We start from the raw sequence: 26,893 nt of genomic DNA, 5'->3' as shown, positions 1-26,893 counted from the left end.
TATGAAGTTTTTAGTTCCTTGTTTTGTTTTCATTTGCTGGTCTCTTCATTTCCTTAGAGAAACGATTGACACAGAGCAGTCCCTGAGGATTACGGTTCCCCATCCACTCCCTGCTTCCAGCCCTGAGCCCCCAAGGCCCTCCTCCCAGTCCCACAGACCTGAACAGAGATGTTCCTGAGGCTGCTCAAGCTGTGCTTATAGCTAACATGCCTCCTCTGCTTCCTCAGCGGGCTCTCAATGTGGGGTAATTTCCTCGATTCTAACTGTACACGATAAAGAATTTCTTTGAATAATCCTCTGCTTAGTTCAGGTTTGAGACTAGCATGTCTTTCTGTAAAAGAGCCCTACAAATCGGGCAAACAAGACCATTTTCAACTCGTGAAAGGGGGAAGAGAGTCGTGTGTGAGTCGCATCCAGGACTCAGTGCCTTGGTGGATTAACAGTGCCTGTAATTTGTTCTCCAGACCAGGGCAGAGTGGCTTGTGTGTCCGAGCTGCGTGAGTGAGGGATGCAGAGAGCCTCTTCATCCCGGAGTCCCAGGGCTTGGAAACCACTAACTCTATGCTGAAATGAATGTGTTTATTTCATTGTACGTGTTTAAAAATTCTTATGGTTTGTTGAAATTTTTTTCTCTAATTCAGGTTATGCATGCACAGACATGAGGCCAGCAGTTAGACAGGAATGGGCCTGAGAGCGCCCCTGATGAGATGTGGAAATGCAGATGTTTTATATTCTCCATCCTGGAAGGGCTAGAAGTAAAGTCGAACCAGAAACCGTGCTGAATTGGCTCCCATATATCAGGGTTCAAGTGAAAAGCAACTTAGAGAAGCCTTGGGAAGGCGCACTGTGCCTGCCCCGGGCCTGTAAGGTAGAGGTAGCGTTCACTCCTTTAAGATGGTCTCAGCTCCAGACATTGGAAAGGAGTTGCAGTTGTCTCTGGGACTCAAATTCCCATTGATGACGTGGACATAGAGGAGGAATAGGGAAAAGGAGGCTAAGATTAAATGAGAATGGCAGACAGAATCATGTGGTGCTTCCCACTGAATTACCAAATGTTACCCAGTGGGTTTCCCTATCCCACCTGCTGACAGGCCACTGGGAGAGACACCTCCCTAATGGCTGCCAATTTCCTAAGTCACCTTGCCCTAAATGTGACCAAAACAGGACAGGAGAGGACTTACTGTCCTGGGACGTGAAGGATCCCTGGTCCAGATCCCCAGTTTTTGTACCTGGAATGAGGAAGCTCCAGTTGTTTCCCAGCCCATCATCACCATCAATCGGACAGAGTCTTGTGTAACACTGGACGTTGCAGGTGAGACTACAAACTTCCTCCTTGACAGTGGGGCCTCTTATTTTCTGGTAGCAGGAATCGAACTCGGGACTTTGCACTTGCCAGGGAGGTATGGCACCACTGAGCTAAATCTCTGTCTGGGGCCTCTTACTCCGTTCTTACCTTCTATCCCAGACAGGTGGCCTCCGACCTGTCAGGTTATGAGCATCAGTGGGACTCTGGTGACCAAATGGTTTACTCTTTCTGTATGTTGCTTATGGAATACTTTTTTCCTTACTCATGCTTTTTGGCAATGCCTGGATGTTTTGTCCTTTTCCTGGGCTGAGACTTATTAACAAAGGTGGGAACTCGAATTATTTTTTGCTCACCTGACAGCCCCACAGTTAGGACAAGGATTGCCTGTCCCAGAAATGTCAACAATGACTTGATCCTTCCTGTTAAATTTCTGGTGTGAGCACCTACGCATCTGGGAGGGCTATCCCTTCCATCCCAGCAGTGAATCCTTAAGTTAAAGGATTCTCATCCCTTCCCACACTGGAAACAGTATTTTCTTCCACTTGAAACCCAAACAGGGCTGCAGCCTCTGATAAATAAGCTCCTTCACTATGGGCTTTTAGTGATTCTTCACTTTGTAATACCCCTGTTTTAGCTGTCAAGAAGCCCAATGGTGATTGCTATTTAGGGCAAGATCTCTGTGCTATAAATGAGGCAATTATTCCTATACATCCAGAAGTCCCCCGCCCCCCTTGCTGGGCCAGTACCTTCAAATACCCAATGGTGTATGGTGCTAGATCTTAGAGATATTTTACATTCTGGTAGCACCTGAGTCCCTTTGAGTGAACTGACGAGCTAGATTGGAGCAGATGGCTTACCTAGACTGTCTTTCCCCAAGCATTCAGGGACCACCCCTCTATTTTTGGACAGGCATTCGCCAGGGACTTAGGTGACCTAACTTTAATGAATGGGGCCATTGTATGATATATGGATGATCTTTTGTGTTCCCCTTCTCTAACAAAGGCCTGAGTTCATCTGGTTCAGAGTTTAAACTTCCTGGTTGGCAGGAGATGTTGAATCTCAAAGCCTAGGGCCCAGTGATGGCCCAAAGAGTCCACTACTTAGGGTTATTTTAATCCCAGGGCATCAAGCACTTTCAGCAGAATGTATACAGGCCACCAAGCCCTTTCAAGCCTTATGCCAGAAAACAGCTTTATGCTTTCCGAGGATTAACAGGCTACTGTTGGCTATGGAACCCTGGGTGTAGCCTAATGGCTGAACATGTATGAGTCCCTAAAATGAAATAATCATCAAATTCCCCTTTCCTGGGAGTAGGAACAACAGCAGGCCTATGATAAAAATCCTCTCTCCTCAAGGCCCTGTTTTGGACTACCTTTCAGGTTATAGGTGTGGCTTCAGGATCCTTAGCCAGGCCTTAGGGCCTGTTCAAAGGACTAGGACATTTATCAAGGTGGTGGACACAGTAGCCCAGGGACAGCCTGGATGCGTCAGGGCAATGGCTGCTTCTGTTTTAGTAGCGGCTCAAGCCCCAGGCTAGTGCACATCTACACTAAATATTTTCCAGTAGGCAGCAGGACAATATGCTTTACAGGTATTGCTACTAGTGTCCCAAGAGTCTGAAAGGCCTCTCCAGCAACCTGGAGCATTAGTGCTCATGAAAACCTACAGGGAGGACCTGCATGGTCAGTTAACTTCTTTGGAAGGACCTTCTAAGTACTCTGCAACAGCTAGCAAAGTTCCAGGAATTGTCAGCCGGATCTGTCATTCCCAAGTCAAACTTTGGAAGGAAGAGCCCCTCCAGAGACCCCACTATCTTGGGAAAGCCAACCTTTGAGAGACTGAAATACTTGTTCGAGCAGACATCAGTTAAATACCTGTAAACGCCTCACCATCCCCGCCCGCACATCCATCAGAGGGCTGTGCACTTTGGGTATTCTAATCAGAACATTTATTGTAATTGCTTTCTCTCATCTGTGCCTGCAGGGCATATGGGCTCACCTGCTGGTGCCTATAAGATGCCCCATAAAAGTGGTTATAGGGTGCTCAATTGCCATCCCCCTTATTTAACTATATTTCAGATGGACTTTTTTGTCCTGGACCTGCCTTGCAGGACCTAAAACAATGATCCCAGGCTACACCAGGTTCCAATCCTAGCTTTGGGGAAATGTTATGGTCTTGGCTTTCTGGATCAACCTGATGGAAAAGGTTCATAACCATTTTAGTCTTGGTTCCAATTTGGATCGTCTATAATAAATTTTCTCCTGAACTTCATTTCTTCTCATTAATAGTCAATCCATGTTTAGATGGTCCTGCACACTTCTGACCCAACTATCTATATTGATGCCTCAGCCACCCATCGGAGTTAGCAAGGGAAGGGACCCTAACTCCTTCCCTGCAACAGCAACACCCTCACTCAGTAGGAAATAGCCAGAGTGACACAGCACCCCAATACCCTAAATGATTTTAGGGTCTAAACTGTTGGAGGGGAATGTTAGGCAGGTATTTAGACATTAGCAGGCCTGAGGGACAAAGAGGAATCCAAAAGAGTGTGCTGGGTGAGTTATCGTTCATTGACTCCACAGAGAACTCAGTGTATAATTCATAATCATTTGTCAGGTCTCAGACCTAAAGCAGCCCACAGAAGACAAACCATCACTGTACCACCCCACGAGCTTGCTCAGATACCCTTCCCACCAGGCTCCGATGAGTGTAGGTAGCAGGTAAGCAGCTTCTCTGAAGAGGTGACCAGAAACAAGACCTCACACATTTACATAATGTATCCAGTTTGTTTAACATTGTAATCATTCTGTCTGGAAGACTCTTGTTCATATGGTATAGTTATTATCTTACATAGGGAACTAGGGCCTGGGTTTTATTTTATTTTGATTAACATGTATTAATTTTACATTCTAATGGGGTTTGGCATGATATTTCAATTGAAAAATTAAATATATTCAGTGCAGTATGGCATGAACCGGCCAAATCCAGCCTCCCCTTGTATTTTGTTCATTATTGTCTTCGTTTTGCAGTGCTGGAGATTAAACCTCAGGCCTCAAACATGCTAGGCAAATGCTCTACCCCTGAGCAGTACACCAGGCCTTTCTTTATTTCATTTTACCTTTTGAGACAAGGTCTTGCTATGCAATTCAGGCTGGCCTTGAACTCATTATGTAGCCCAGGATGGCCTCAGACTCATGGTGATCCTCCTGCCTTAGCCTCCCCAGAGCTGGGATTACAGGCTGCACCACCACATCTGGTTCTTTATTATCATTTTTATCTGATCAGATAATTAAAATCTCCCTTAACTTTTAAAGAATAAAAATTCCACATAAAACTGAGGCTGTAGCTCAGCAGTAGAGTGCTTGTTTAGCATGTGCAAGGTCCCAGGTTAGATTCCCAACCCTTAAAAATATATATGAAAAGATCACTCGTGATGAAATATAGAAAAAGATGGAATGGTTGTGAACACAGAGCCTAACACCACACAGTAAGTAGTGCTGCTACGTGGGTGGCAGCCACACACAGACTGATGCCCCTTCTTTGGGCCCCACTCTTCTGTTTGCTTTGATTCCTTGGCAGAAACTGATTACTCCAGGAAAGTGAGACCTCTGACTCAAATGACCCATCAGATTCTTTTGCCTGGAATTAAAAAGAAATCAAGTTAAAATATATAGGTACACCTTGCTGATTTTTTTCCTGATAAATCTGTTTTTCTTTCTTTCTATTTATTTATTTATTTATTGCTTAAATACTTTTATTGGTACATTTTAGGTATACAATACATTTATATTTATCATGGGTACTTGTACCTGTACATGATGTATCTTGGTTCTTATTTTTTCCCCATTACCTGTGCGCCCTTCACCCCCTCCATCCCTCCCCATTTACATAGACTTTGTTTCCATTTTTTTCTTTTCTCATAATTTTTCTTTTCTCTTCTTTCCTTTCCCCTTCCCCTCCCACTTCCCCTATCCCTTTCGACCTTTTCTTCCTATTTCAAATTATCAATTATTCATTTTAATCGTTTTAATCCTTATTTATACTTTCAGTTTCTCACACTAGAGAAGCTATTTGTTATTCACACACATGTGTCCTATATATTTCACTTAAGAGTATGGCCTCAATATCCTTCCATGTAGCTATAACTGTCTCTAGTTTGTCGTTCTTTATGGCTGAACCTTGCTGAGTTTTGACAAGCACACACGTTTATGAGACCAACAGCCCAGCCTGTTGGCCTCCTGCATATCTTCAGGTAGGAAGTGCCTGCTCCAGTCATTGTTTAATTAGTTTGTGTTTTCATTGAGCATATGTGCATCTAAATAAGAGTCAGATATGTAATACATATGTATAGCATAAATAGATGGTAAAAACAAACAACAACAAAAAACCCCTAAAGAAGTGATCACCACTGAGAGCAGGGAGGAGAGGCAGTGTTTGGAGGGGCTCAGCCCCAAGCTCCAATCCATCCTGCACCACGTGGGCCAGGAGTCAGCCGCAACCAAGAGAGCGTCTCTTCCGCGGCGAGGTCGACGCTGGGCGTAGAGGGCTCTGCAGACACTGCGAGAGCGGCGCGGTCCCTGGGCCACCTGGCTGCCCGCCCGCGCCGCCTGTCACCTCCCCTCCGCCACCTGGCGGGGACTCCAGGTGTTGCAGGCTGCGCCCCCACAGTGCCCCCCCCCCCCCCAGCGTGGTGATCCGCAAGCGGATGTAAGCCAAGATGGTAGGTGAAAGTAATCAGGCTCACGTTTGAATATCGCATGACTATTACATGAGAAACCCGAAGTTCAAAAATATTCAAAATATTATTTAAAATAATTTTTAAAACAAAATAAAAGACAAGCAATAGGAAACAGGGTGGGGAGGGGAAAGGGAGGGGAATAAAAAGAATTAAGATGTGTTAAGTACATGTAGCTGCCTCTTAAAATGTATGTAAACACTATGTACTGCAAACATGTCCTAAGAATCTTTTTTTTAAAGCCAAGCCAGATTTACTTCTCCCTCTGTGGAAAGGAACAGGTGATTTTCCTGAAAAGAGGTTGGGAGAGAGCCATACCGCCTTGCTAGCCCCAAGTAGGGCACAGAAGGCCCTTGGAGACCCCACCCACCGGGGCCGCGTCCCTATCACCTTGCGGCGCTCTCTGAGGCTGTCATCGCGATGACACTCACAGACATCTGGAATCCGATTCAAATTCCAGCTGCGGGCCCCTGGACCAAGTCCTCCCCATCCGATCCTCCTTGGGCCTCCCTCCTCGCCGTCCTCAGTCTTGGGGCTGTGCGGGTATCTTGTCTGCAGCGCTTCCTAATGGCATATAAATTCAATCAAAATAGATCCACTGTGTTGAAAGAACTGGGCTTGTGGACTCTGATCAATCCAATCAAGGAACTGCTCCATTCTGTTTTTTTAGTTACCTATTCAAAACTGCTGCTGGGTGTGGTGGCCCACCCCTCTGATCCCAGCACTCAGGAAGCTGAGGCAGGAGGATCGCTGTAAATTCCTGTGAGATTGCTGTGAGCCAGACTATAAGTAGTGAGCTCAAGTCCAGCCTGAACTACTTAGCAAGACCTTGTCTTAAAAAACAAAACAAAACCCTGCTAAACAGGTTGCTTCTCTTTTCCCCTTGCATAAAATTTAGGGCAAGTTCTGGGATTTTTTTTTTTTTTTTTTTTTTTTAGTCCCATGACTATTTCTATCAGTTAGGCAACACAGAGTTTCTCATGCAACTTGTAGTTGCAAAAACAGGCTCTGTTCAGCTCTAACAGTGCCCAATCTTCCTTAGTTGGTGGCACAACTGGCTTCCTGCTCATGCCTCTTACTCCTCTCCCAAGCTGGCCTGGGCTGCAGCCTGGATGGACACCAGGCACTGCTTCCTGCCTGTCCAGTTTGAGCTTCCATCCCTCCTGCCCCAAATCCTGGGGGATGGACGATGTGGAAGGGAAAGGAGGGACATCACCTAAGGGACAGGGGCTCTAGGTGAACCTGTCACTGTGGATGTCTTCTGTGCTGTGCTGTCCCTGTGGACTTGGATTGCCCCCATGTGTGTCCTGGCACACAGCATCATTCCATCTCTTTTACAGGTTTGTATTACTTTAAAAAAAAATTTCCCAGACACTTTCCCCACTCCCCTTTTTTGTGGTGCTGGGTTGGAGCCCAGAGCCTTGGGAATGCTAGGCAAGAGCTGTGCCCCTGAGCTCCACCCAGTCTTCCACCCAGTCTTCCCAGATACTGTTATGAGCAAAGTAGATACTGCCAAATAAGAGGTGCTTAGGTGAGACCAGAGATCAGCAAGACGGTACAAGTCATCATTTTTTCTTTTGCCTCTGGTAATTATGGCTGCAGGATGCTCAAGTTTCTTACAACAATTTGGGCAAAGAATCCCACAATGAAAAGAAAAAATATACCTGGCAAATGGCCATGTAGATGACAGCCCCACATCAGTACAGGATGCCAGGTCAGCTGCAATGGCATTGAGGCCCAACTGCACCTGCACAGAGGGGTTCTCCTTGGTGACACTCAGGCACAGCCAAGCACAGGCCCCTGCTGTTCCTGCCCCTAGGGACCATCCAGATGGTGAATGGACTTAGCCACTCCAATTCCCTCCTCTGGCTTTGTAGCTATGCCCATTGTGATGTAGTCTTGCAGGTTCTCTCACAGAAAAAGACAGTTAATTTCTTTGCCTTTGCTCTCAGCTTGGTTATGTGACTTGTTCTGGCTAAAGGACATCAGGTCCTCAGCCAAGGCCAGAGATGTGCTTGCATGCTGAGGTTCACCCTTTTGTGCTTCTGCCTTCACCATGAACAGAGCTTTCCCTGGGTGGCTGTGATACATCAGCCTGTGCTCAGAATGAACAAACAAGGAGCAGGCTGAGGAGCCTAGCCTGACTCAGCTTGAAATCCAGTTATCTACCATAGATCAATGCAACCAGCTGACCCCAGGGTGCAGGAGACATGAACATACATGCTGTGATTGTTTGTTATGCACCATTACTGTACAAATAGCTGATGGACACAAGCACCTTTTACCCCTTTGGCTTCACCAGCTTCCCAAGAACAGTGAGACTAACTCCCTGTACAAATTGTTCTCTACTGAGAATTATTTGGCTGGGAAAAGAATTCTTCTTCTGCTCGATGCAGACTGATGTTCATGCTGAGAAAAAGGGAGAAAGCCAAACAAGATCCAGAAAGCCTATTCTTAACATTGTTGGAGATGCCAAGTTGAAAGCACTCAAAGGGCTATGATCTCAGCAGGAGAGCAAAAGGTGGTGAGGTGACATTCTGCAAACACTTCCCCCAGGAAACTCTCTGGCTCTGGCTAAGAGGCTGAGCACTTCTGTTAGGACAGCAGAGGCAGCAGTATCTCCAGAGCTGGGGAGATGAGACCCTGGAGACTGAGGTTGCCCAGGAGGGGCCCTGGAACAGCCAAGATATCAGAGAAGAGAGGGACACAGAAATGTCCCTAGGAGTTTTCCCTGGAAGTATTTGCTGGATTACTAAAGCAAGCAGAAAGCCCATGAGTTGTAGCAGTTTTTGTCAGTCCACAATCAGAGTTCAGGACCCACAGAGGGAGAGAAGCCTGGTAAATATGCCAGGCTCTCAGTTGGGATCCTTGCAAAGCTGCACTGCAGAAGAGGGGGCAAACCAGAGGTAGAGAGAGCCCAGATTCTAGTCAGTTCAGGGCCAGATTCAATTAAGATGACCTCTCCACTCTGTCTGCCAGAAGACACAGTAAACCATCTCTGCAGGAAGACATTATCCACAAACTATGTTTCTGGAGCCACTAAAATGGGTCATAACCATTAGCATTCAACCATATATGATCAAGCAAACCAGCGAAAATGACCAAGGATGAAAAACATACGCACAATAATGACCCAGCTATTGATGTCATCAGACACAGACTTGTTGGGAAAAAAGATGGATACTTTCATCAAAGACCTGGAAGTTATCAGAAAGAATCACACAGAAATTTAGAACTGGAAGATGCAGTAATTTAAATTAAGAACTTAGCATATGAGTTAAGCAGTTAGCATAAGAAGGATTTATTGAACTAGTAATATAGGACAGTAAAACAATTCCAAGCTATAGCACAGAGGTACAGTATGGCAAATACAGAAAAGAACCTAAGAGACTTGTGGGAAATGGTGAGAAGAGCTAAGATATATGGAACTGGAGTCTTTGAAGAAGAGGAAAGGAGGAATAAGAGCAGAAACAATAGTGAAAGGAAATTAGTTAAAAGGCTGATACATGGAAAATTAGGCTATTTTCCAGCATTGATAGAGCTTCATGACCCCCAAGCAGGATGAATACAAAGAAAGGTGCATCTGAAAACCAGTGACAAAGAGAAGGCACTGAAAGGAGAGCAGGAGACACATGATTTTCAAAGGAGAAACAATAGCACCGACAGTGACTTGTTAACAGAGATTATGGAGGAGAGGAGATATTGGAATGCCACTTTTAAATTGCTGAAAAAAAAAATCAACCCAGAATTCCACATCCACAAAAAATCTTTAAAAATGATTAGAAATGGACATCACTATTTAAAAAAAAACCGAGAAAATGTGCAGCCAGCAGATCTGCACTGAAAGAAATAATAAAAGGAATTCTTGGGTGGAAGGAAATTGATTTAAGATAGAATCACAGAAATATGGGAAAGAATAAAAAAGCAGCAAAGAGTAAATGTGTGGTTGAATATAAATGAATCTTGATTGAACATAGCATTAATAGTACTGTCTTATTGGGTGTAAAATATAGATGGATAAATGGATACTATAACACAAACAGAACAAAGTAGAAGGGGAGTAAGTAAAGATTGTTGTGGGATTAAAGCACTGTCTGAGAAGAGATTAAAAACTAAAATTGTATTATACTATAATAAATAATATATACAAATAGTAATCTCTGGGAGAACCATTAAAGGAATAACAGAATGTGCAAGTCACAACTAATGGTTAGAGAGATGAAATAAAAAGCCCAAGTAAATCTAAAAGAAGGCAACAGAGGAGAGAAAAAGAAACCTTAATTAGGGAAGCAAATGGAAAAATAGCAAGGTAGTGTCTATGAACACAATGGTACCTGGAATTATATTAAATGTCAATGCACCACACACACAGAAGATGGAAACTCATAGACTTGATTTTGAGACTACAGTTAGGAAACACTGTAATTATAAGAAAAAAAGGGTATTGAAAAATAAAGAGAGAATGGAATAAATATACCATTGTAAATGGGTTCAATCTACCAAAAGCATGTCAATTTTAAATGAGCATGAGCCTAACAACACAGCCTCAAGATACATAAAACAAAATTTGACAAAACTAAAAGGAGAAATGAGTAATCCATCAATTATGGTGGAAGGTTTTAACCTTTCTCAATAATAGAAAAGCAGACAAAAATATCAGTAAAGACAGATGATTTGATCAATCTGATTAACAAACTTGACCAATGGAACTACATATAATACTTGCTTATGAATGCAAAACACACATTCAAATGCAAGAATCATTACAATAAAATACCATAGAAAAATCTCTCATGAACATGACTTAACTGAAAACCTAAGCCAGGTGTGCTGGCAAATGCCTGTAGTCCCAGCACACTGGGAGGCTAAGGCAGGAGGATCTCAAGTTTGAACCCAGCCTGGGCATCTTAGTAACTTAGTGAGAGCCTGTTTTAAAAAACAAAGAAATAAATGGCTGGAGATGTAGCTCTTGTGTTCAACTCCTAGTACCACTAGGAAAAAAAGAACTTCAACATAAATAAATGCAAATTTTAAAAATTCCAAGTATTTGTGTGTGTGTGTGTGTGTGTTTGGGACACATGATTGGTGTCTGTTATAAAAATGTAAGTTTGGTTTGACATCCAAAATTGAATCACTATAATTCATCACATTAAAAATAAAAGAAGGGCCAGGGATTTAGCTCAGTGGTTCCCCTGCCTGCCTCACAAGTGCAAGGACCTGAGTTTGATCCCCGGTACCAAAAAAAAAAAAAAAAAAAAAAAAAGAAAAGAAAAGAAAAAAATATTATCTCAAAAGATACAAGAAAAATCCTTGATAAAATTTAATAGTAATTGTGATGAAAAGAGAATTTTAATGAATTGGGACTATTGATCATGAATACGTTAAAAATCCTATACCAAAGCCAGAGATTTAGCTTAGTGGTTCTGCCGCCTGCCTCACAAACACAAGGTCCCAAGTTCAATCCCTGGTACAAAAAAAAAAAAATTCCTGTGGCAAACATCATGCTTAGAGGTGAATATTGACAGCCCAAACCCAGGATTGAAACTGAGAGAATATCCACAGTCATTATTTTCAGTCAGTGTTCTGCTGCCTGTGCAATTTGTGTACTGATCTATCTTGAAACTTTGCTGAACTTATTGGCCCTAATAGTTTTAAATGTGGTGTGTGTGTGTGTGTGTGTGTGTGTGTGTGTGAGTGAAATGAATTTAGCAAGACCACTCACTAGATACAAAGTCAACATAGCTTTTTTTGTAGTGCTTGGAATTGGAATTAAATTCAGGACCTTGTGCATGCTAGGCAAATGCTCTACCACTGATCCACACTCCCAGCCCAAATGTACTTTTGTGTTATTAGAATCTCTCTATATTAGCAACAGACAAATATACAATACCATAAGAATAAATCTAGTGAATGATGTGCAAGGACATTTTTACTGGAAAATGTTCTAACAAAACAAGACTAACCTTGAAGAAATGGAGAGATATACCATGTTAAGGGATAGGAAGAGTCAATATATAATGTTATCAGATGGTTCCCAAATTACTCTACATATTCAATGAAATTCAAATTCTAGTACTTTTTTGGAAGGAGATTGACCTGCTTCTGTTAAAATGATTTATGGAGGTGCATAGGGCTTCTTTCTGCTGGATCACATGCACACAGGATTTGAGATGACTCAGGCAGTCCTGGCCCATGTATTTATTGCTCTGGTCATATGTGTAGCCCCATGTAGCAACCTATTTTTCCTCCACATCAGAGTAAAGAATCTACTAGTCTTTTGTCATGTAGATTTTTCAGGGAGGAGTTAGAGACATCAGTCCTTTCTGTCCTGCAAAGAGGACATTTACCACCTTTCCCAATGTCCCTAGAAAGGCCACTGCTAATCAGGAGCCTCACTCACCTGGAAGGAATGTGGGGGTGATTGGCAACTACAGGGTCCTCAGATGAAATAGAAACAGTTCCATTTTAGTAGCTTGCTCTACAGACATACAGAGAACTCCTATGATGTGTGTGCTATGAAGTATCAGAAACAATTGAGGTATGGACTGGATTGAAAATGTGCAAGACAAATGAATGAGAAAAAGCAAAGACAGTCTGTCCATATGGACCATTGCCAGGCAAAGCTTGGGAGTGTATTTGTGCACTGACAGAGATCAAAAGTGAAGTAAAGAGACACAAACTCAACATAATGGTCAGTACTTCTTTTGCAGAAGTTGCTTTACTGCAGAAGAAAAAAGGGATGCTAGTTCTAGTTCTGGTCTAGTGATACAGTGACAATGTGTGAACTGAAAGCACCACTGCCCTGGGGTACAAAGGACTGTGTCAGTGACCGACAGGGAGTACGATGACTCATCTGAGGGCTGTTGGAGTTGCCATCTTCATGGATGTTACACTGACTACAGCCCAACAATCATACTGGCATTGCTGGAGTTATAATTTCTCAGCCTGAGGACCACAATGTGCCCCATGTTCATCATTTCCTGCCCAGAGTGGGAGGTCCAGAAGCTATATGCTGTTAGCTGAGGTGATCTGGAAACATGCAGTGCATTAGCCTGGCATGTCCTGGGGGTTGAGGTTTACAGAACATGGAGCCAGATGCAATGCAGCTCCGGGAGGGACCTGGCACATAGGAGAGGCCCAGTCCACCCAGCACAGCACCTGTGCTGACCACTAGTCCACCTGCTGTTCACAGCAGTCTGCCAACTGTGGTGACCCAGTGCTGGGGTCCAAGTCCAGGTGGCCTGCAGGAGGGTGCGTGCATCAGAGGGGCTCTCGACCTGGGCTTCCTCACTCCTCTCTCCAGCTGACAGCACTCACACCCCAGGTCTCAGGCTGGCCCACAGCCCAGGGCAGTGTGGAATGCAAGGTCTCTTCTCGTGGCTGTTTTGGATACTATGAGAACAGTGGGTGGGTGAGGCAGAGCCGTGGAGCTGGCACCACTGGATCAGGGCTCAGCAGGGCAGCAGAGCGCGTGCCAGCGCCTCACCAGCTCCTTGGGCTTGGCCAGCATCACATCCCAGTGCTGCGGCTCTCAGCCCACCACCATGCGGCCCAACAGGTGACTCTCTGCAAGGGAGGCATGGAAACCACGTGGCCACATCCCACTGACCCCAGCTTCGCTCCTTTCCTCCCCATCACTCCTCACCCTGGGAAGGAAAGAGTGAGCCCACTCCACTCTAAGCATGAGCAGTGATCCCTAAAGGGGAGCCTCTTTCCAGGAGCCTTCTTTCCAGGAAGCTGCAGGGAGGGATTGCAGAGGGACGGTCTGCTCTCCCGGGCCACTGGCTTGGCCTTTCACCCTCCTGCAGCCAGGGTGAGCCCACCCAATGCCAAGCTGAGGGGGAAAGGGCCCCTCCAGAAAGAAGGCTCTTCTGTCCCCTCCTTTGGTACTTGTGTGAACCTAATCTGACACCCACCCACCACTGCACCATGGAGAAGAGTCCCAAGTTCAGCCATGTGACCAGCCACAGCTGAGCTCTGCTTCCTCAGACGGAGGCAGAGCATGCCTGAGCACTGCAGTGAGAGAGGCCTGATCACTGATTTTTTTAACTAGGTAGGACACATATGGGCCAGCCCCTCCGGAGGTCTGCATTCCCTCCGCCTGCCTGCCTGCTCAGCAGCCTCACTTTGCCCATTGTCCCGACAGTCTGGGCTGGGGAAGAAGCCTTACTGTCCCCCTCGGCATTCTGCAGCACCGTCAGGCTGAGACTGGTGGTGTCCAGCTTGGTAGCGTTGGCCTTGAAGCTGAAGGTCTCATTGTAAAATGGGTTGGGAGAGCCCAGCACGGCCGATGTCTTCTTGCACTGGACAAACTTGTTGTGGTTCATCAGGGACACTTTGACAAACACACCTGGGGTGGGGGTGTACAGTGTGGCTGGAAGAGGGACAGGACCCCTCCCTCACCCGTGGGAGCTGGGCGAGGGTGGCAGTGTCCAATCAGGCTCAGGTCCCGGGCACTGAGGGCGCAACAAGAGGGAACATCTTGGTGAGCTGAATGCCTCACCTCACACTGTCTGTGGAAACACAGCTCCCTTCCTCTTCCTTCCTCTCTGCCTCCTGTGGGGTGGCTCGTGTTTACCCAGCCTGAAGCCTCCCTCCCATCCTTCCCTGTTGGTGGGGGGCTGTCTGCTGGGTCCTTAGGCCCCTGGGGCTCGGAAGACACCTGCTGAGCCAAAGGCTGAGATTTTAGGGCTGTGTTCATTTCAGGTGTGATGGCAGAGGCAGGTCTGAGTCTTGGGTTATACCCAGATTACTGCCACCTGGCTGGGGACACCCATGTGCGTGAGGGTGTGGGGTAGCCGGGCCACTGCTTCCTATGCCTGTGTTCCAGGAGGCTGGGGGGAGTGGGTGCACCAGGAGTGGCCATCAGTGTGCCAGTGGGCACTGGAGCCCTCCCTGGGGGCAAGAGGTTTGGCCTCACCCTGTGGGCACTGGGCCCAGCTGAGGGGTAGGTACCAGCAGAGGTGGGCAGGAAACACTAGGAGCCATGGGGCTGTCTTGGGGAACAGGAGGGCAGGGTGTGGCCTTGGCCTGCTTAGAGCCGGGAGGTGAGATTGGGTTCACTGTAGGGACAGGCTTCTCACTCCAGGATGTCCCTGCCAGGGGTGGCACCAGATGCCCAGGTAGGAGTCGAGTGGCTGAGATGAGCACCCCACTCAAGAGGAATGACTTCCCCAGGAGGTGGGGAGGAGACTCGCTGGCAATGCCCCTGTCCTCCTGGAGGCGGAGGGCCCTGGCACGCAGCACCATGACCATCGGGCGGCAAAGGTAGTCATCATAGCTAAGGCAGAACTGCAGGTTGCCAAGCTCCAAGGGAGGCTGGGGACGGCAAGACAGCGGCTCTGGCAGGGGCAGTGGGGCCACAGGATGCCCCAGTGCCTCTCCCTGCTCTGAGCTGTCACACCCAGGTGCATGTGACACAGCCACGTGGTCCCCTTTGACTCCGGCCCCCATGTTACAGGTGGAGAAACTTGAGTTTTAGAGAGCTGAAGAGACTTGTGCAGCATAGGCTGTGTGTCCCTGATCTGAAAACCTATAATTCAAGAGGCACCGATGTCCACAACTTTTTGAGAGCCAAATGGAAAATTCCACACCTGGAAACTTTGTTTCATGAACAAAATTATAATAAGCATTCAATGTATGTGTATAAAGCACAGAGGAATCAGAGATGAATTTTGTGTTAGACCTTCCTCCCATCCCTAACGTATTTCCTTGTGTATTTGCAAATATTGCAAAATCTGAAAAAAATCCCAAATCTGAAATCTTTCTGGTCCCAAGCATTTTGGACAAGGGATTCTTAGCCTGGAGTGGGGAGCAGAGCTGAGAATTCACACCCAGGCCTGTGGGATTCGAAAGCCTATTGGAGTGCCCCCGCTGTGTTTCCTGGGGCTGGAGGAAGAGGGGGGTAACTGGGTCAGTGTGTGTGGGGGGTGTTGCTTTGCACAGGGTGGGAACCCAGATGTGTATTTTCCAGGATGTTACTAATGACTTGACAGCCAGTGTGAAGGGCCTGCCCAGCAGCTGGTCCACCCCAACTTGTCCCCTGCAGCTTGGGGCAAGGCAATCTTCCTGGGGCCACCCCCGGAAGGGAGTGTGCTGATGCTGTCCAGCAGGTGCCCCTGGGTCCAGAGCACATCTGCCAGATGCCTACGGCAGTGCTGCCCCTTGGTGGCACATGACTGGTGGCCTCCACCTTACTTCCAGGCTCTCAGCCTCCAGGCCTCTCCAGACAACGTGGTGGCTATCGCCACCAGGGTCTCGCTTTTCAGGGGGAACAGCACCTGGCCCAGCAGCTGGTGCCTCCTCTGCCTGTCCACGTGGTACACTGAGAACTGCAGCACCCTCTGGGTGACACTCTTGCTGGACACCTAGGAGAGACCTGGTGGGATCAGGCATGGGGCAAGGGGAGGATGGGGTGACATCCTGTACACAGGCATTTTTGGGAAGCGGTGTCTGAACCAGGGTCCTACACACCCCAACACAGGCACATCTTAGCAGAGGGGCAATGTCCCCTGGGGAAGTGACTGAGCCTTGTCACCCAGCATGCTCTAAGGACCTGTGGTATCAGAAAGGCAGGCTGAGGGCCTGCCCCAGGCCTTTGCATCAGAATCTGCCCCAGAATAAATAAAACTTCCAAGTGATCTGCCCTTAAGTAAGTGTCCTTCTTCTTTGAGCCATAAAAGCCCAGTCACAGCATCTAACCTAGATCAGAGGATGATTCATACTTACTGCTCTGGGTATATTTAGATGTTCCCCCAAAGCCTCATGCACTCACAGATTGGGCTTTTCAGAGCAGGATGGGTATAGTGTGTGTAATACTGCGATTAAAGGTGTGTAGTACTAAATTAGTCCACTGATTGGAATTAGCATAGTTCTGGGTGTGGTTGAATGGATTTACTGAAGACAGAAGCGCCACCCTGGTGTGGGTGGCACCATCCAAAAGGTTTGTAAATCTGTTTGGGATAAAAGGGACAGAAAGAAGACAGGCTTGTTTCTGCTTGCTGCTGCAGCCTCCTGCCTGCCCTGCCAAGGACTATTTTTCCTCTGCAGTGCCCCTCTGCCACGCCACTCTGCTTTGGAGCCAATTGACTATGGACTGAACTTCTACAAACTGCGAGCTGAAATAAACCTTTCTTCTGAACTTGTGGGTGTTGGGTATCTCAGGAACAAAAATAAATAACTAAGACACTGACTTTCTTCTCTGACCCTTTCCCTTCCCTTTCTCCCTCAAAGCACAGAGAGGCCAGGACCGAGTTGGGGTGGGTCCAGTGGGTATGTAATGAGTTAAGAAAAAAGTGGGCAAGCACTATGCTTGCCTTGAGACTCTCAGCTTGCTCCTGATGTCCCAAGAAGCTCAGATTGACCTGTGAATCCTCACAGCCTTGGCCCGGGATTCCAGCAGGATGGCTGGAGATCAGTCTGCAGGCTGCCCTTCTTCCCACCTCCGCCCCCCAGGAGGCATGGAGCATGGCTCTGGCCTCAGCAACCCTACTCTAACAGAAGCTGAGGCCCTTTTCTGACCTCCTGGGCCTGACTGCCACACAGGTCTTGAGAAAGTGTCTATCCAAGGCCTCTTGGCAGCTCTCAATGTCACCTTCCCCAAAAGGCCCTGGTCACCTGCTCAGATTCCCAGGCCCCTGTAGGCCAGGTGCCCCACTGGCCTTTGCACTTGTAGCCCAAGGTGCACAAAGGTAATACACCCACTCCAATGTGGCAATTCTGCCCCACTCCAAGGGGTCTGGGATGTTCCCAAGCAGAACATCCTGTCTTCCTTGGGCAGCCTTGCCAGAAACCTCGTACTGCTCAGTCTGGGGTTGCAAGACCCTAGTGATACACGAGCCAGGCTGTCCCATGCATGCACCCAGCTCCAGAGCCACACCTGGAAGATGAAGTGCTCATCAAACTGTGGGTTGGAGGTTTTGCGTTTGATCCTAGACTGGAGGAACCGCCGCTCATCAGGCAGCAGGTAGAGCTTCACAAGGGGGCTGCAAGTCTCTGAGGGGGTTCGAAGCTGCTGTGCCTTGATCAGGCCCACCAGCAGCTTCTCAGCCTTGGGCTGGTACTCCATGGAGAACAAGAGCCGGCCTAGTCAGCTGGCAGGGAAGTGGGTCTCACTCATGTCCTCTGCAACCTGGTACAGCTCGGGGTTGATGGTCCCTACCACACAGGCATCTCCTACAACAGAGGCCACTGTGAAGTCTGCTGTTCCTGGGAAAATGGGGTGTAGGGGGCCAGTGCCAAGCTCTGGGCTCACCCCAAGTTCTGGGCTCAACTAGTCTGACTCCCTCACCCTGTTTTCCTTTCCACACTGAACCTTCTGAGCCACAGGCATTGCATGGACACGACAAGGCCCTAACAGTTCAGATTATTCCTTCAGCCCCCGGCCTGCACACCTGTCTCCTCTGATTGACCCCATCCCTGCAGGCCCAGGGCTGCTTCCAGGTGCACGGTGCCCCATCCTTGGCTTGGCCTTGTTCATGGGGCCTAGAGAATGACTCAGTCATAAAACCTATCCCTTTTCTTTCCTCTTCCAATTAGAAGGGCCATGCTGAGGACTGTCCGGTTCTTGGGAAGGCCTCTTGAGAGACTTTCAGAGCAAAGAGGAAACCCCACCCCGCCCCGCCCTGCCTTCTTAGCAGCCAACCCATCACTTGGCAGGACCCAGAACACTTGCTGCATCCTGGCAGATCTGGGTTCTTATCCCTGTTCTGTTGCTGCCTCAGTTTGCCAATGTGTAAGATGGGGGCGAAACTTGCTCCCCCGCCAAGAGGGGGTGAGGTCAAACTCCAAAACAGCACAGGAGGCCAGATCTCATAGGCTGGAAAGCAAGTGGATCCACCGGACCCCAGCCCTGGGCCTGCCTTGCAGCAGTACTCACGGTAACTGCCCCCCGAAGCATGGGCCAGGGGCTGTGGGGTTAGGCAGGAGTCCTGCAGGGCCTGGCTCCCCACTCCACTGTGCAGGGCCACCCAGTCTCGGCCTTGGAGGGAAGGAGGCACCACGAATGGCATGCTTGGTGGCCTGTCCAGCAGTAGGGAAACAACAAATGGGTGGGAAGTGAATATGTGGCCTCAGATGGTTTGGCAAGAGAGGTTGATGCAGAGGGTTGGGGGAGAAAAGCCCATACCAGGCACATGTACACACACACACACACACACACACACACACACACACACACACACACACACACCACACACACACACACACACCAGTGCCTCTTTATCCACAGCTGAGGGAGGCTGGACAAAGAACACAGCCCCTGCCCCAGCCTGTCAGCTTCTAACTCTTTTTCTGCCTCTTCTTAGTGGTGCTATCTGAGCCTCAGTTTCCTAAAAACAGGTTGCATGATGCCTGCCCCCAGCCTGAGCCAGGTGCCTGAAATTCGTTTGTGGTGGCCTTCAGCAGCCGCACAGTGGGGAGCGGGTTCCACAGGCTGAACTTTGCTTCCTGCTCCACCCAAGGGCACCCCCCCAGGAGCCCAGAGAAAAGCCAGGGGCCCAGCTGGTCTCCACCCTGGCTCACCTCCCCGGCTGGGTTCCAGAATGTGGCTGGCAGAGACTGTCCCCTTGCCCATTGGTGGCCATGGCTGGTGATTCCGGCAGCTCCTCATAGGCGAAGGTGGTCCAAAGCCTCCTCCACAGGTAGCAGCTGACTCAGACCAACAGCAGCAGCCCCCCAATGATTCCCCCAATCACCAGGGCCAGCTGCTCTTGGGCAAAGACCACATGCAGACTGTAGTGCCTGGCTGGGGCTGGGGCTGGGGCAGGGGGCAGGGGGCAGGGGGCAGGGCCCACCCCACATGCTGGGTCATATCCCAAGAGTGACAGGGAGGCAGGCCATGGGCTCTGTCAGGTCCCAGGGGAACAGACATTTCCCTGGGGTCCTAGTGCCCTGGTGGGGCCTTCTGACTCCAGGGAAGCAGCTGGCCCGGACTTGGGGCTGTGATTGAAAGGAAGCCAGTGGAATCCAAACCTTCCTTACCAGACCTGCTACCCTTCCTCAGTGCCCTAGGGTCCCGCAGGGAGGCTGGACTGACTCTGGGGGATCTGCAGCCTTCTAACACCAGCAAATCCAGGTTTTCCATTTGCTATTAAGGGGAGCCCTACTTAGGAGAGAAGGTCAGAGGCGGTGAGGGGTGTGGATGAGGAGTGGGGCTCACGTGTGAGAAGCTATGGACCCTCTGTGTGGCCTCATGTCCCCTACTAGGCCTGGAAGGCTTCTCCAGAGCCCCTGAGGGCTCTCCTGCTTGGGCAAAGAAGGGGACCTCTGGACACCTGAGGGGGCGGGGCTTTCCGGGGGGATCCGGTCCAGATGGGGTAGGGAGGGCGAGAAGGCGGGATCCGCACACCTACTGACCCAAAACTGCCCTCTTCTCCGTCCTGCGCCCCTCTAGGATCGGGCGAGATGAGCGCTTACCCGCCTTGGGGCTGCGCACCGCCCGGAGGGGCTCGGCAGGGTTCCAGGGTGTAGCTGGAGGGCCTGTCTCCTGTCCCCTGGTGCCTGTGAGCGTCGTCGTCATCGTCTAGTGTCCTCTGTACGGTGCGTTGAGGGGCAGGAATTTAGCGCCCCGAAACCGCAGCTCCACTCCAGCCGGGCAGGCACGGAGAACCAGGAGGGGCAAGGAGCCACGCGTGCTGGGAAACCGCGGGCTCTGGCCCTCCCTGCAGCTCTGGGTGGGGGAGGAGCTCGAGCTCCCCGTCCCGTCCCCCCCCCCCCCCATGCAGAAGCCTCTCCGCAGGACCTGGCAGGGGGGGTCCACAGCGGGGCCCTCATACCAGGTACCTTGGCACGCGAGCTGGCAACTACCCGGATGCACCTTCTCCGGGTCCAGCGCCTACCGGGCTCATGTGTGTCTGTGGGGTTCCAGGGCTACCTGCCTGAACTCCCTGGAGGGGTGGGGGGTGGCGCTCGGGTTTGTCCCGTTGTCGTCGTGGACAAAATAGCTGGATTCTGGAGCCAGGTCTCCTAGGTCCCCTCTTGGTCCTCGCGAGACCATTTACTCCAGTGCTCTGTGCTCCTGGCCCTGGATTGGGTTAGCATCAGCATCCTGGGGGTCACTGTACCTAAGGGGCTCCCACAGTGTACCCCAGGAGCCCTTCAAAGGTGCGTGCCAGCCACCATTGCGCAACAATCCGACAAGGGGGCCTCGCCTGAGTCCTCTCAGCCCTCACAGCCCCTGTTACTATGTTGTCTTAGCAGAAGGCCCAACCAGGTGGGGATGAGCCAGCTTCGACCTCCGGTCCCCTGTGGGCCTGGCTCTGCCCCCACGCAGCTCCCCAGGAGCATCTGGAGGCAGAGTCCTGGAGGTGAGGGCCAAGGAAGAAGTTTGGGCCCGCTTCCCAGAGAGCCTGTGCTTGTGGAAGCCCTGGGCGGCAGGATTGAGGGCGGCCTACGGCCCTGCCGGAGATGGAGGCATCTGAGGCGGGAAGGGTGGTGATTTGGGTCTCCCTCACGTCCTGGGGGCTTTCCTAACCATGTGCTGCTCCTTCTGAGGTCTGAGTGGGGAGATGGTAAGAGAACGGGACGCCTAGACCTCTTCGCCCCACTCTTCCCTGAGAAATGGCCATACTCTGCTCGACCCTGCCACCCTTCTGGGGGCCAAGGCAGGTTCCTTCCCCTTACAGCCTCTAGCACCAAACTCCATGGGACCCAGTCAGGGTGGTTGTCCTGCCGGGGGACTCTGCCTTCTGCTTCCATGGGTGACAGTGGGGACAGTGTCTCTAGTATGGGGCTTGGGTTCCCCAACCTCCTGAGGTGGTTAAGATTAACTGAGTCAACTGGGTTGGCTGGGATGCCTGAGGAGTAAAGCACACTTCTGGGTGTGTCTGGGTGGGTCATGGAGGCCTGGCCTTGGGGACTAGATCTGGTCCCTGCCTCTAGGGCACTGTTCCCCTGCTCTGCTGCCTGGTTTCCATGAGTTTAGCACCCTTACTCCACCACTTCCTTCTACCTTGGAGCCAACAACCAAGGACTGAATCCCCTGAGCAGAATTAAACCTGTCCTCTTTCACTTGGTAGATGTGGAAAGCTGCCTAATACCCTTCCCATCTTTCCCCTCAGGTGTGAGTGAGAAACCTGTGCTTAGTATTTCCTGTTGCTGCTGTGACAGTGACCACAGATTGAGCAATTCACAGCACCAATTTATTATCTTATAGTTGTGGGTGTCAGAAAGCTAAAGCATGTGGGGGGGAGGGAGTTGGTGGGGGGACCCCTTTCCAGCAGCTGGAGACACCTTCTGTTGTCCTCAAAGCCAGCAATGTGGCATTTTCTATTGACTCTGGGTCCTTTTCCTATCAACCCTACCTCCCTCTTACAAGGACCTTAAAAGTTACAGGGGCCCCACCAGGCAATCCAGGACAAACTCCCCATATCAGAGTCATTAACTTAATCACACCTGTGATGTCTCTTCTGCCGTGCAAAGTAAACCTACTCTTAGGTTCAGGGGGTGGACATTTTGGGGTCATTACTGTGGGAAGGGGATGGCTTACATTTTGCCTCCTGCTGCCTAGAGGGCTCAGTGTGCCCCAAGACAAATTCCAGCAGGTAGCAAGGCCCATGTGACCCCATCCTGATGACCCTGCAACTGCCCTGGCCCCTCTCCACAGCTGTCCTGAGCCAGGGCCTGACCTCGTCTCCTGGGACATGGCACCGCATCCACACCACTGTGGTTTGCCTGAGCTGCCCTGGGTTTGCTCTGGGTTAGGGTGGGGAGCAGGTACTCTCAGAAGGGAAATGCCAGATCCAGAGCTGCCATCCTCCCCTGCCAGGGCCCTATCTTCTTCCTTGGCCTCCTTCTCTGGCCATGTGGTCACCACATCCTGTCAGATCTTCCTCTACTCATCTGTCACTGCCAAAACCCTCAGCCAGACCCACACTGTCCCTCCTTTGCAGTCCTGCATTGGCCTCCCCTGGGTTCCCTGGATGCAATCCTAGGCCCTTCCCAGCTTACACCTCTGAGGCTCCCACCACTCCTCTGCATGCTCAGTGCCCAGACCAGTGCAGCTGCTCTGGAAGCTCTGCCAATGGGTCAGCTCCCTCTTACCACACCTGGCATCGTTGGTGCCTCTGCACACCCCTGCTCAGCCTTAGGAATGGACCTCCAGCACCCCCTCCATGAAGCCACTGTCACTGCTCCTTGTGGTCACTGTCCCTGCAGCCACCAAGCTGATTACAAGATGCTGTGCCTGTGGCTGCCACCCCACCCCTCCCTCCCCAGCAGACTGGCATCTCCATGTAGGTGGGGATATTGGCATCTCCAGGGCCCACTTGCAGGAGCAAGGCTGTGCTGGATAATGGGGGAAGGACTTGTGCCAGCATGGCCCGTGTGTCGCACTGACCAAGGGCCATACTTCCTGGCCCTTGAGGAGCTCCTTGTTCTCGTCCTGGAGAGCGGCTGCTGGGCTGGCATTTGTGCTTTTGTCTCTGACTACAAGCCCCTTCCATGTCCAGCCAGCCCCCTGTGTGCTGGGGCTCACTCTTTTGGAAGACACAGCGGGTGGGAGGATAACTCACCTTTCTTGGGCTCCTGATGTTCTGTATAGCACGGTGATGCAGACTGGATGTCACCTTTCCCTTGGACCTCATGTCAGCCTGCAGGGTTAGGACAACATCCTCAGATGAGGACATCAAGGAGGGTTCATGGCCTGCCAGGTAAGTGGTGCAAACAGAGCTGGCACCTGGCCCCTCATTCTCTCCTCCCCATGCAGGCCTCATGAGACCATTTCCTATGGAGATACCCAAGAACCAGGCCAGGAGCCACAGGTGCTATGGTTGGTTTCCCTCCACCCTCTGTCCCTCAGGGTCTCTGACCAGGCTAACCTGGGGCTGGCACCACATGATGGAAGCACTGCCTGAGGCTGGCTGCAGACCTGACCCTTCTTCCTGTTTTCAGATCTTGCTCCTGCTGAGTCTGTGGAGCTGGGAAACCTGGAAAGGACAGCAGACATGGTCTCTCTCTTCCGTGGCCAAAAGGAAGTCATATTTCCACTTGCAAAAGCATACCCAAGGAGAGTTGCAGGAAGCCCGAGTTTAAAGGCCTGCAAATGTCTGCATGTGGTTAATAATTCAGTGCAATGATGATTCATGAGAAAGGCCACTTTCAATTAACCTTAAGAAGCAGTCCCCATGGAAGGCAGTGTCATTTCTCATTGCTTAGGAACAGAGGGGCCTGGGCAGGATAAAGGGCATGCTGAGATGTGTGTAAAACTATGTTTCTCACATTTATGCAAATTCTACCCTGGTGACCCCAGGTCTCTCTCTGTGAGTCAGGGGAACAGTCCCCCACCAGCCTCCTCCTGAATCTTCTCCAATTCTGCTATGCTGGCCTCAGTTTAATTTCCTACAGCCTTGTTATGTTGGAGCCTAAATGTCTCCAAAAGTCCCATGTGTCCAAGGCTTGGCCCCCAGCCTGTAGCCCAATTGGGAGGTAGTGGAACCTTTAAGAGTCGGGGCCTAGTGGAAGGAAATGAAGTCACTGGGGGAGTGGCCTTGAAGGGGATATTGGGACTCCACCTGTTCCTTTCCTTCCTTGTTTCCTGGCCATCACGAAGTGAGCAACGCTTACGTTCTACCATGATGTTCTGCCTTGCCTCAGGCCCCAAAATAATATACACAACGATGGACAGAAACCTTTGAATCATGAGCCAAAACAAATATTTCCCCCTTACAAGTTGTTCTCAGGTATTTTGTCACAGTGATGTAAAGCTGACTAGCATAAGCCCGTTCCTCTGAGGCGCTTGGAGGGAGTAGCTCCCCATTGGGTGCTCCTTGCCCACACTCTACCATGCCAGCTCTGAATGCTCCCTGTTCTATGGAGAGCTTCCCAGGGTGCCAAGATGGAGCCCAAAACTCACTCCTGGGTGTATGGCTACCTCTCAGAGGTGTTTTCTGTTCTCCTGCCCTGCTCTTCTTTCTTCCTCTCCCTGCTTGGCAGCCTCCCCCATTGCCACTGGCACCACATACTGCCTTTTCTTTCTATGGAACTCCCTGTCTACACCGTCCCTGCAAATCTGATCCCCTCCTCACTGTTGTCCTGGGACTTTGCTCGTGACTCAGGCCTGGCTGTCTTGCATGCTTCATTCTTTGTCCACAGTGGTTTGGGGATAGACCCATTCCCCCTGCCAGGTGAATCAGGATCAACTGTGGAATTGTTATAGGGCTGCCCTGGGGAGAGACATTCCTTTTGGGTGAGGATTGTTGAGCTGAAGTAGCTAGGAGCCTGGCAGGGAGGAGTATATGAGACCAGGATGGTGTGAGGCCACTGAGCAGAAGAGAGAGTGGCCAGAGAGATATGATGAGCTCTCCATCCCTGAACAGTTCAATACATTGACTTTTGTATTTTCTTGAGCTAGAGTGAGATAATTTCTGCTTCTTGCAACTTGTCTTTTTTTACAGTAGTCTCCCTTTATCTGTGGTTTCACTTTCTGAAGTCCCAGTCACCAGAAGTTAACCATGTTCTGAAATATTAAGTGGAAAATTCCAGACATAGCAATTAGAAAATTTCAATTCTGTGGCATTTTGACTAGTGTGATGAAGTATTATGCCACTGGATTCTTTCCCACCTGTTGCGTGAATCATCACTTGTTCCTGTGGATCTGTGCTATGTGTGCAGCACTCCTGTTAGATATAGCAGCTCTCCTGGTTATCAGGGTCATGGCACTGACCCTGTGGATTGCAGTGCTGGTGTTGTTAGGAACCCTGACATGGTAACGCCTGTGTCATCGACATCATGTTGTCTCCTCATGTAACCATTGCATCTTCTCATATTATCTTGAAATGCATAAATACATTCCAATGTGATACTCATTCATACTTTTATTATAGTACTTGTTATGATTGCTGTATGTTATTAGTTATTGTTGTTAATCTCTCATTACTGTGCCTAATTTATAAGTTAGAAAGCAGCATAGCATATGTAGGTTGTGATGTTCCCTATGGTCTCAGGCACCTACTGGGTGCCTGGGAGTGTGGCCTGCAGGTGGGGGCCACTGTAATGGTTAGCAGGCACAGAGGACACATGGGGGCTAGGGTGCTGCATACCCTGATATGCAGCTGGGAGGTGAAGGCAGTGGAGGTCAGGGGCTGCCCAAGGACACTTAGTGAGGATGGACCTCTGCAGGTTGCACATCAGCTGTCCCAGCTCCAGTCCTCACCAGCAAGGCTGCCTCTGGGGAGCAGCCCAGATCAAGAACTGAGGTGAGGTTTGTGTTCCTAAATTGTCAACTTTGGTCATGCAGGTGTCCCAAGGGTTATTAACCCCTTAGGGTGGGGTCTTACCAACCAGGACTGTTGGTGGCTGCAGTAGTTAGTTTGCTGCTCAGCCTTCACTGCCCAGCCTGCCTTCAGCCAGTCACTCTGTTCCTGGCAGCAGATCCCCATGCATGTGGGAAGCAGTGAGCTCAGCCCCAGGGAGGGGTCTGGATGCTTGGACCATCAGAACACCCAACCCTGTTTCCCCCTTGGCTGGATTCTGAGCTGTCCAGCCTCCCTTGCAGCTAGGGTGGCCTGTGACCATGTTCTGACATGTGAAAGCATCCTCCAGGGGGCTGCTGGGAAAGACTTTGCTTACCAAGATGTTAAATGGACAATTTTCCTGAGATACTAAGAAGCTAACTATCAAACTTCAAAGAGTGGTGACAGATGGAGGTGCAGATTTTCCAAGGTGACTGGACAACTGGCCCACAGGGAGAGTGTGGAGGGAGAGGATTTGCCATGTTCCTCTGGCAAGGGCTGGACTGTGACAAGGCCTCAGGGCGTGTCAATCTCCACAGGAAACTCTCAGAGCTTGCTTTCTGTCCCCTGGGGCCTAGAGACAGAAGGACTGGTGGTTCATGAACACAGGTAGTCATGTCTGCT

At 49.8% G+C, this 26,893-nt stretch overlaps 2 long non-coding RNA genes and 1 pseudogene across 3 annotated transcripts; all 3 read right to left on the bottom strand.

Moving 5' to 3' along the window:
* Positions 1-3,780: 3,780 nt before the first annotated feature.
* Positions 3,781-6,914, bottom strand: LOC147828192 (uncharacterized). Its single transcript, XR_015451190.1, has 3 exons — positions 6,716-6,914; positions 6,473-6,605; positions 3,781-4,945 (listed from the first exon to the last, which is right to left on the bottom strand). It is a non-coding gene; the product is annotated as an uncharacterized LOC147828192 (long non-coding RNA).
* A 5,870-nt stretch (positions 6,915-12,784) lies between these two features.
* LOC101718104 (synaptotagmin-15-like) lies at positions 12,785-19,691 on the bottom strand (annotated as a pseudogene). Its single transcript, XR_015451183.1, has 7 exons — positions 19,563-19,691; positions 18,919-19,061; positions 17,920-18,215; positions 16,239-16,408; positions 15,239-15,359; positions 14,212-14,391; positions 12,785-13,607 (listed from the first exon to the last, which is right to left on the bottom strand). The product of XR_015451183.1 is annotated as a synaptotagmin-15-like (transcript).
* Positions 19,692-19,805: 114 nt separating this feature from the next.
* Positions 19,806-24,086, bottom strand: LOC147828191 (uncharacterized). The gene is made up of 5 exons (XR_015451184.1): positions 24,041-24,086; positions 23,858-23,965; positions 23,552-23,629; positions 20,457-21,063; positions 19,806-20,142 (listed from the first exon to the last, which is right to left on the bottom strand). It is a non-coding gene; the product is annotated as an uncharacterized LOC147828191 (long non-coding RNA).
* Between the last annotated feature and the right edge of the window lie 2,807 nt (positions 24,087-26,893).

Source organism: Heterocephalus glaber, unplaced genomic scaffold (genome assembly GCF_053883595.1).
Source record: "Heterocephalus glaber isolate CG9 unplaced genomic scaffold, H.glaber_assembly_v1.0 deba00001235, whole genome shotgun sequence".
Classification (NCBI taxonomy): domain Eukaryota; kingdom Metazoa; phylum Chordata; class Mammalia; order Rodentia; family Bathyergidae; genus Heterocephalus; species Heterocephalus glaber.
Note: the sequence above shows the minus strand (reverse complement) of the source record. Positions and strands in the feature narration are given on the sequence as shown.